Here is a 9,192-nt window from a genome sequence, read left to right on the forward strand (position 1 = left end):
AATGACAAAGATACTATGACAAAATATAAGGGTTACGCAATGTTGATTGGGATGGTCGGGATTACTAAGAATCTACTTTTCCTGTCAACAATGCCTCAGCAAAATCAGACTTAACCTACTACTTAGAAGAGTTCCAAAGTGGCCTACTTCTTTCGAGAGCAGAAACCTCAAGTTACCTTGCCTGTGTCTATAGGCCTTTAATATGGTATCCTGCACTGTTTCCTTCTGTATAAACGCTGCTCTATGTCTAAAGTCTACTACAAGTATCTGTTGAGTACTTGATCATATCATTCAACCACGGTTTAACTAATCTAACCTTTTGAGAATTTAGATTAATTTAAAGGTATGTTGCACACTCGACTATGTCTAGGGATTGCTCACATACATTTTAAAGAATAAAACAATTGAATGAACAGTAAAATAGTTCAGATTTATATTGCAGCCATTACAGACAGTTAATGTTTCATCAAAGTAATCCCAACCCTATAAGATTTAGCTCATAAGTTGGAAAATAAAATTCAACTCAAACATCATTTTCATCACTATAATTCACGAAGGAACGAATTAGAAATAATGGAAGAACGTCGGGAATACAACATTCACTTGCCCAATCCACACTCCAGCTGCTCTGTGTCCTGAGGTGTCTGAGAGGGATTGCTTTCGTTTTTCTTCCTTCCTTCTCTACTCAACCGCTACCCTCTAGTTTCGCCTATGGATCTCCACATTTGTTCGTCGTTTAAGGTTTCCTCCTTTGGCTTTTTATAGCTTTTTCCCTAGGGTAAACCCAACAACTCATGTTTATCTTCTCTTCTTTTTAATTTCTTTTTTCAACAACCCAAGATTATCTTCTCCTCTTTTAAATTCTTTTTTTAGGATAAAAACCAACGTCCCAAGATTATAGAGTGAGCATGGGCTGGGCCAGGTTCAGGCTGGGCTCGACTAAAAATTTAGGCCCGTTTGCTAGGCCCAGGCCTGGCTCAGCTCGAAAAATGGGCCTAAAATTTTACCCAATCTCTACCCGGATAAAAATGCTAAAACCCGGGCTCGACCCGACCCGCCTATATTAATTTTTATATAAATTTAAAAAATATATAATACATCAAAAATACTAAAAACATCAAAATAAATATTTCCCAACAAATTGAAAATAAATTTTAAAAATATGTATATTTAAATAACACTAAGATAAATGCAATTTAACAAGCAAATGTCTCTAAAATAATAACAAAATTAACAATAAAATAAGTTTTATACAATATCCAAACAATAACAACAAAATAGTAGCAACATAATAGTAAAATGGTAGCAAAATAGGGAGAAAATAACAAGAAAATAATATTTAAAAATTCAAATTTTTTTTTGTCCTTTAGTGAATTAGGGCTGGGCCGGGCACGAGCAAAATATGCCTTACCCGAGGGCTAACCCGTCTTAAAACCTAAACCTATTTTTAAAATAGGCCTTATTTTTTTTGTCCAAGCCCATTTTTTAAGCCTATATTTTTGTCCAAACCCTCTCACATTTCGGGCGGGCCTTCGAGCCGGGCTGATGGCCTGATCTATGCTCACCTCTACAGGTTTATCTTCTCCTCTTTTTTAGGCAGATTTTTCTAGTACAAGTATAGTTGGGTTGAAACCGGTATGCGTTGAGTGATGACTCGATCTTCCTAGAATTGCCACGGCATTCATGCTAACAAAATGTCCAACCTTTTGCCCCGATAAACATTCACTCCTTTATTTCTCGTTCCTCAACCTGCACTTGCAAAACCACTAAACACAGCCCTACCACAAGCAATTAAAAGTACCTAATATTTAAATATAGTCTAAGCTCATAATGAAATGATGAAAATACGAATGAAATATCCTAAAATGCAACTAAATGTACCAAGTACAAACATTGACCCATTCTTAAGGCATTAATTATAACTCTTTTCAAGAGTTATCAATATACCCCTAACAAATTGCCATCAATGAGATACAATATCGAGAAGTTCGATGGGATCACAAATTTCAATTTATGACAAGTTCGGATGACAACAATTCTAGTTTATAACAGCTTAAAAAGGGTCATTACCAGGTAAAAGCCCAAAAATCTAAACTAGTCAGAATGGGATAAGCTTGTTGAGAAGGCTTTGTCAACAATTCAGTTATATATCACGAACAATTAAGCTTATTAAGATTTAGAATTTAGTCATTTTCATAATCTAAGCTTATTTTCTATTAATTTCTCAACAACGATAACTCATCAAAATTTCACTAATTGAAAAAATTGATACATAGGCTAGCTAAATTAAGCCTCCCATAATAAAAGAAACTATAAAAATCAAAAGAAAATGACTTAGGGACTTACTTAAATTTTGGTTGAATATAAAAAGGGTTTCAAATCTTCCTTTCTCTTTAGAAATGGTAGATTATGGTTTAAGGTTGAAGATGATGACTTTTGCCATCTTTCTCCACTAAAATTTAGCTTATATACTAGGTTTAATTATAATTAAACTTAATTAATTAACTTAATCTTCATTAATTATACATTAATCTTCAATTAGTTAATTCTAATGACATTTACCACCATCATCCACTAAAACTTAATTAAAATTGGTTTAGTAACCATTTTAGTCCTTTGGGTAATTGCTATCTAAGTCCCTAAGCTTTTTCCTAATTAAAACTCTATAGCGATTGAACTTTTATAATTTAATCCATGTGCCTTAATTAACCATATTTTTGGCTAAATTACTTATCCGAATTTCAATATATCTATATTGTAACACCCTAAACCTGGCCTAGACGTTATGGCCGTATCCAGAGATGTCACAAAGAATGGGTTTTGAAAACGGAGTTGTTGCGTTAAGTCATCTTTATTAACTCATATTTTTTTATAACAATTGCTGAAAATGTTAATTTATTGGTTTATTTGCCCAAAACATATTTTACAGTGAAAGTCTAATATAACAGTTATATTTTGGAAATCCAATTCATATTTTCAGAAAAACCTTTTTGTTTGAGTAAAATCATCGTTTGCTTAAACGTTTGGTTAAACCATGCAAATAAACAAGCAAACAAACCAAAACCAAAAGTCTAAGAAACAGTCCAGTCCAGAGAGTTCCAGAAATTACAAACTCTCAATCAACTCTAGAAAATATTAAGTAAAAACCATAAAAATTACTAAGCATAACAATTTTCTGTAGAGTGGTCACCCCTAAGTCTTTGCTGCACCGATCTGCCTAAGTCTGTGGATCACCTGAACAGAACAGACAATGGATGTGAGTTTTCATAAACTCAATGTGTAATCCAATAGAATTAAGCATACGAATTATATAGAAATCTCATATATATATACAGTCAAATATATATTCGAACTAATGTCAATTTTAGATATAGATAACAGATATAGTTATGCAGATCAGATAAATAGAGTCCTACCTCAATCCTCTACATACCAACTCCAACCATCCCATCACACCATGTGGGGTTAAAAACACCCACCCAGCCCAACACACCATATCGTGCCATTATGACACATATCAGATAAAATGCAGCCATGCTGCCAAAATATAGACGATGAACGCCATACCGAACACTTCCTCCACATATATAAATCTCGCCCTAAAACAGATACATAATACAGATACAGATATAACAGGCTTATCATGTTTGTGTACATATATTAGATATATGCATACATCAGATTAAATCAGACATGCATAACAGTGTTAAGTTCATATTAGAATATCAAACTAGCAGAACACATAGTTTTAGGGTTTGGTTAGCCCTTATCGACCCTATGGTAGACCCACAGTCGATCAGAATGACCCATGCGACCCTAGAAAAAAATTTAAAATTTTGGGCCCACATACCTGTATGGCCCACATGGTCTAGTCCAAACCCACATGCCTGTGTGGCCCACATAGCCACACTCACACCACTATATGGTCATGTTTTGCACACGGCCATGCCTTTGTCGATCACAAGGTCGTGTCTAGTACACGACCATACCTTCGTTGATCACACGGTTGTATTTAGCACACGGCCACCCACACGGCTGGCCACACGCCCGTGTGGCGTCGGCAGCAAGCAGTTTTGGCTCTGTTTTTCACATTTTGGAAATACCCCTGGTTCGTTTTCTCAGCAAAATCACTCTCGAGACCACCAGTACCTAAAACAGAATGTCCAACACCTTTTAGTAATCAATTACGAGCCTAACACGATTTACTCAATTACACAAAATTGCCCTACTGCTTATGCAAAACCGACCACCACCTCGAACCAAGCCATTGAAGTGCGATTTCCTGCCTCACAACCTTATCCTAATCATAGAATTCATCGTTTAACCACTATATATTTATATTGCTAAACCCAAACCAAACGTTAAAGGGCTGAAAAGTCACTTACCAGCCGAATAGAGAACCAAGAGCGCAACATCGGTGATTTAACAAGAAGAATCCAATAGGGATCAGAGGAAAGCCACGAACAAACGAAAGAGTAAAAACGAAGAAGAGGGGTGAGGAAGAGGAAACGCCAGAAATAGAAAGGAGAAATTCAAAAATAAAAAATAAAATAAAAATAAACTAGATAACACCCAACTCCCCACTAACCACATAATCTCAATTTCCTCAGAATTTTAATTCCACGGAAATTCTATCACAAAACTGAACAAAAATAATACCCACGCTCGTATAAGGATTCGAACATAGGACCTTTAACACACCAGACCCCTTAACCACTCGAACCAGCAGGCTCATTCTAATAAGAATTGATAGAAAATTTAACATAAGCCCACTCAATAAGGGTAAGGCTTGGATCAGAAAAATAAAAAAATTAACAAATTTGGGACTTGAAACCAAGACCTCATACACATCCCCAAAACACTTAACCAGTAAAACAGATACACATTTGTGTCAGATATTTACAGAAATAGAAATAAATTATTCAGGGTGTAACATATATACTAAGTTTGTAAATATCCCTATTTAATATTTAAGGACTCGATTTATAGAAACAATGTTCTAAAACTACATTTTTGACACTATTAGAAACTTAGTCATTACAACTTAGATGTAATGAATGATAATAATCTGAGCTGCTCCGGCAGTGAATGTGACATCCTGCATTTAGATCTGCATCTAAGTTGGATGTGGGGTTCCATACATGATTTGAGCAAATGAGTTATAAAATTTGGACTTATAGAGAATCCTTATTCTAAAAGCATTTGGTGTTGTCAAAAGCTCTATCAAGTCTTTCCCAAACTTGATCATTGTCTTGCTTATTGTTAATCCAAGTAAAATATAGACCTTTAGTAGGAATTTAAAACAATCCACACTTATTAAGCTCTTAAGTTTTTATTATTTATTACTATAAACAGTAAAAAAATTAATAAATTTATATTTTTAAAATTATTCATGCACTAGTCGGTACATAATGTTTCGATCAGTGTAATCGAAAATGAGCGAAACGAGCATATACAACCAATACAAGTCAAATTTTCATAGGTGCAGAAAGGAGTTGACTGTTCCAATTTATTATTGGAATGAAGCAAACTGATTAAAAAAAGTGTGGAATTAACTACATTTTTTATTACTATGTTGACAAAAAGATGGAAACTATAGAGACACATCTTCCAACTATCATGTGGTAAGTGCACGATTGGTAAATGTATCACGGAGACCCCTGTACTAGCTATCAGGTTGCATTTTGCCGCTTCTACTAAAAAAAGGGCAAATTAGCCCCCGTATGTTATAAAAAAAAGTGAAAATTGGTCATCTTGTTAAAAATTCCATCCATTTGTGTTATTAAGTGATGATTTGGCTTTTTCAAAAAAAGAAGAAGTTAAGTGATGTGGAATTAAAAGGATGAGTATGATTAGATAAAAGTACCATAGAGACCTTTATACTAGGATTTAGATTCAATTTTGTCCTTGATGTCAACGAAACCTGTAACATCCCGAAATAGGGCCTAAACGGAATAGTGGTTGCAAAACCAAAAATCCGAGGTATAAAAATTTATTTTATTATTATTTTGAGGTTCATGGTATGATTGCATGATTGTGTGAAAATTTCGTGATGAAATTCTATGCATAAAGTGCTTAAGTTGAGGTTAGGGACTAAATCGAATAATTTGCAAAACTTGCATTCTAGAAGTTTTTAGTATGAAATAACTTTCGAATATTTAATAGGAGGGTTTAAATAACAATTTGACCAATTTTAAGTTCATGGACAAAAATTAGGACATGGAAGGAATTTTTGAAAGTTTAGTAAGGAGGGGTAATTTGGTCATTTGGATATTAAATGAATTAAAAAGGGAAAAATAACACAAAAATGGTCATCTTCTCAATTAGTTTCTGCTGATTTTTGCTCTCCTCTATAGTTGGGGTTTCTTCAACTTTCAAGCTTCATAGTAAGTGATTCCAAGCCTCGTTTTTAATGATCTTTACGTTTTTGGAGTCCCGGTAACTTGATTAAGCTTATTCTAGCAATAATTCAACCTAGGGTTCATATTTGGAAAAATACCCATGGCTGAAACTTGTGTATTTTGGTGTTTTATGATAGAATATGAGGTTTTAAATTATGTTAAACAACTTATGCTACTCGGTTTTAAGTGAAAACGAGTAAAATGGCTTAAATTGGAAAAAAAATACCAATAGTCATAAGTATATATTAGAGTGTGATTTTGATATTGCCATAAAGGGAAAAATGATCAGCATGTCATAAAACATAAGAAAATAGGATGAAGTTTAATTTACGAGCCTTGGGGAAAAAGTGCAAATATGTGAAAGTTTAGGGGTAAAAATATAATTTTTTGCAAAAGTTGGGTGAAGGACTGTTTTAATAAATGTGAATATTAAACAAGTTAAATTTACTATTATAGATCAAGAAGAACGAAATTCGGGAGTAGATCGGGGAAAAGAAAAAGTAAATGACTAAATTGTAAAGTTTAGTCACATTTTGTATCAAGGTAAGTTACAGTAAATAAATGCAATATTCTTTTATTTTACATTATTATTGTCAATTTCCAGCATTTATATATTATGTTATGAAAATATTTAAAGTGGAATTTAAGGTGAAGTGACAGAGGAAAAGTGTTAGAAAGCCCCGGTTGAACCCTAGGAATGTTAGGATATTAGGGTTGATAGGACAGAACAGAAATGAGCCATGTAAGTCCATATTAGAAATATGGCTTTGGAGACAGGATTGAGCCATGTAAGTCCATATTATATATGGCATTGGAGACAGGAATAATTCATGTAAGTCCATGTCAAAAATATGGCATTGGTAGGATATTGATAGACAGGAACGACCGTAGTATCCTTAGTATTCCGAGTGGTACAACGGGTCAGGATACTAGTTAAATTACAGTGAATTAACAGCAAAGGAAAAGTTTATTATACTTATGAAAAAGGAAAGGTCAGGTAAGAAAGAAGGTAAGGGAATAAAGAAGAAGATAGAAATTGAGAAGTAAAGAAATTTATGATGTTAGATGATATTATGCATAATTATCCATTATGTTGAATGTTGTGATTTATTTGCTTGTAAGCTTACTAAGCCTAGTGCTTAATCTCTTTATTTTCTTCTTCTTATAGTACTTATCTAGTCACTCGGGGATCGAAGGAAACGTCGGAGGCCGATCACACTATCAAAGAAATAACTCGGTATAACTAGACGTTTTGTTTTGGGTATGGCATGTATAGAAACTTAGCTACTTTTGGTATAATATGAACAATGAATGATGTGTAAATACCTGCTAGTGATTAGCTAATAAAATAGCCGATGATATACATGTTTATTAATATGCATGATTGAATGATGATTATCACATGAAAATTATGAAAAATGTGAAAGTAACCTAAAAACAGATTCAAGTAACAGAAATGACGTAACTTTGAAAAATCACTAAAAATTGTAGAAACATAGTTTGAAGATGAATAATATATGAAATTAAATATTATTATGTATATTTTCTTATGGAATAAGAAAAACAGGTAAAGGTATTATATTTTATGAGATATCTGAGTTTTAGTGAAACAGGGTCAGAGCAATTTCTGGATCCCTTATTTCAAATTTTTAAATTCACCATAAATTGTACAAAACTAATTAGAAGGTTTAATTTATATGGTTAGAATCCTTGTTGAATCTAGTTTTTATAGAAACAAACGGCTTAGTCATATGAATTTTGTACAGGAAGAAACATGGTTCGTAGTAAGAAGAGGTCAGTGCAGTCGAGTTTTGAAATAGGGGAAACTTTAACTAATAAACTGTACTAATTGGCCAAGTCAAAAATTCTAGAAAAAAATTATTAGATAGATATATGAGCCTAGTTTTAGGAAAAATTTACGGATCTAAATTTTGAGTTTTGAAACTCGAGAAATGGATTTTTAAGCAACCATGACGCAGAAAAACAGTTTATTCCAAAAATTAAAATAAGTGGTTTAGAGTTGTTTAAAAGGTAAGATAAGTTTAGTAACACCTCAAGCTTGACTCAGGTGACGGTTTCGGGCGTGGGGGTGTTACAAAACCAACTAAAAATCTTACTAAGGCAAGTGCACTTATCAATTAATAGTATAGCTACGGTGAGCAAAGATATCGTTCCCACGAAGACTTAAAGTACTAGTAATTATTGTCTTTCTATTATTTAACCAATAAATTGGAGTGATCAATTAAAACTAAAATTAACTAACAAACATGACAAATAACAAATCAGGAAAATAATCGAGTAGACAACTAAGAAGCGAAACAATACCTAGGAAAGAATTCACCTAGACTTCATCTTCCATTATCAATCTAAATTACACAATTTCTTCATTTAGTATCTTGATCCATAAAAATCCCTAAATTATGCTAATATCTCTATTTAGAATAAGAGCAATTGACTCTAGGTTAATTAATTGAAATTTCTTTCTAATTAAAACTCCTATTATCGCATTAACTCGATCTATGGATTCCCCTGTTAGATTTAACTATAATTTAGTAGATTTATGTCATCTTATTTTTAGGATTGCATGCAACTCCACTCAATTACGCTAGATCTACTCTTAAACGGGTCTATTCTTTCTCTGATTTAAGCACATAATGGATCAATAGTCTAGAAATATTAAACCAAAAATTAAGCACACATAATAGAGAACAAGAAACTAAGTCTTTATTGTGTAAAATAGAAATCCAAAGACAGGATTTGTCATAGAATTCATCTCCCTAGATATCTAAAA

At 33.0% G+C, this 9,192-nt stretch overlaps 1 long non-coding RNA gene across 1 annotated transcript; it reads left to right on the forward strand.

Annotated features, from left to right (window-relative positions):
• Positions 1–6,313: 6,313 nt before the first annotated feature.
• LOC128281562 (uncharacterized) lies at positions 6,314–7,724 on the forward strand. Its single transcript, XR_008271796.1, has 2 exons — positions 6,314–6,386; positions 7,570–7,724. It is a non-coding gene; the product is annotated as an uncharacterized LOC128281562 (long non-coding RNA).
• The last annotated feature ends 1,468 nt before the right edge of the window (positions 7,725–9,192 follow it).

The sequence above is a fragment of the Gossypium arboreum genome, chromosome 10, assembly GCF_025698485.1.
Source record: "Gossypium arboreum isolate Shixiya-1 chromosome 10, ASM2569848v2, whole genome shotgun sequence".
In the NCBI taxonomy this organism is placed as follows: domain Eukaryota; kingdom Viridiplantae; phylum Streptophyta; class Magnoliopsida; order Malvales; family Malvaceae; genus Gossypium; species Gossypium arboreum.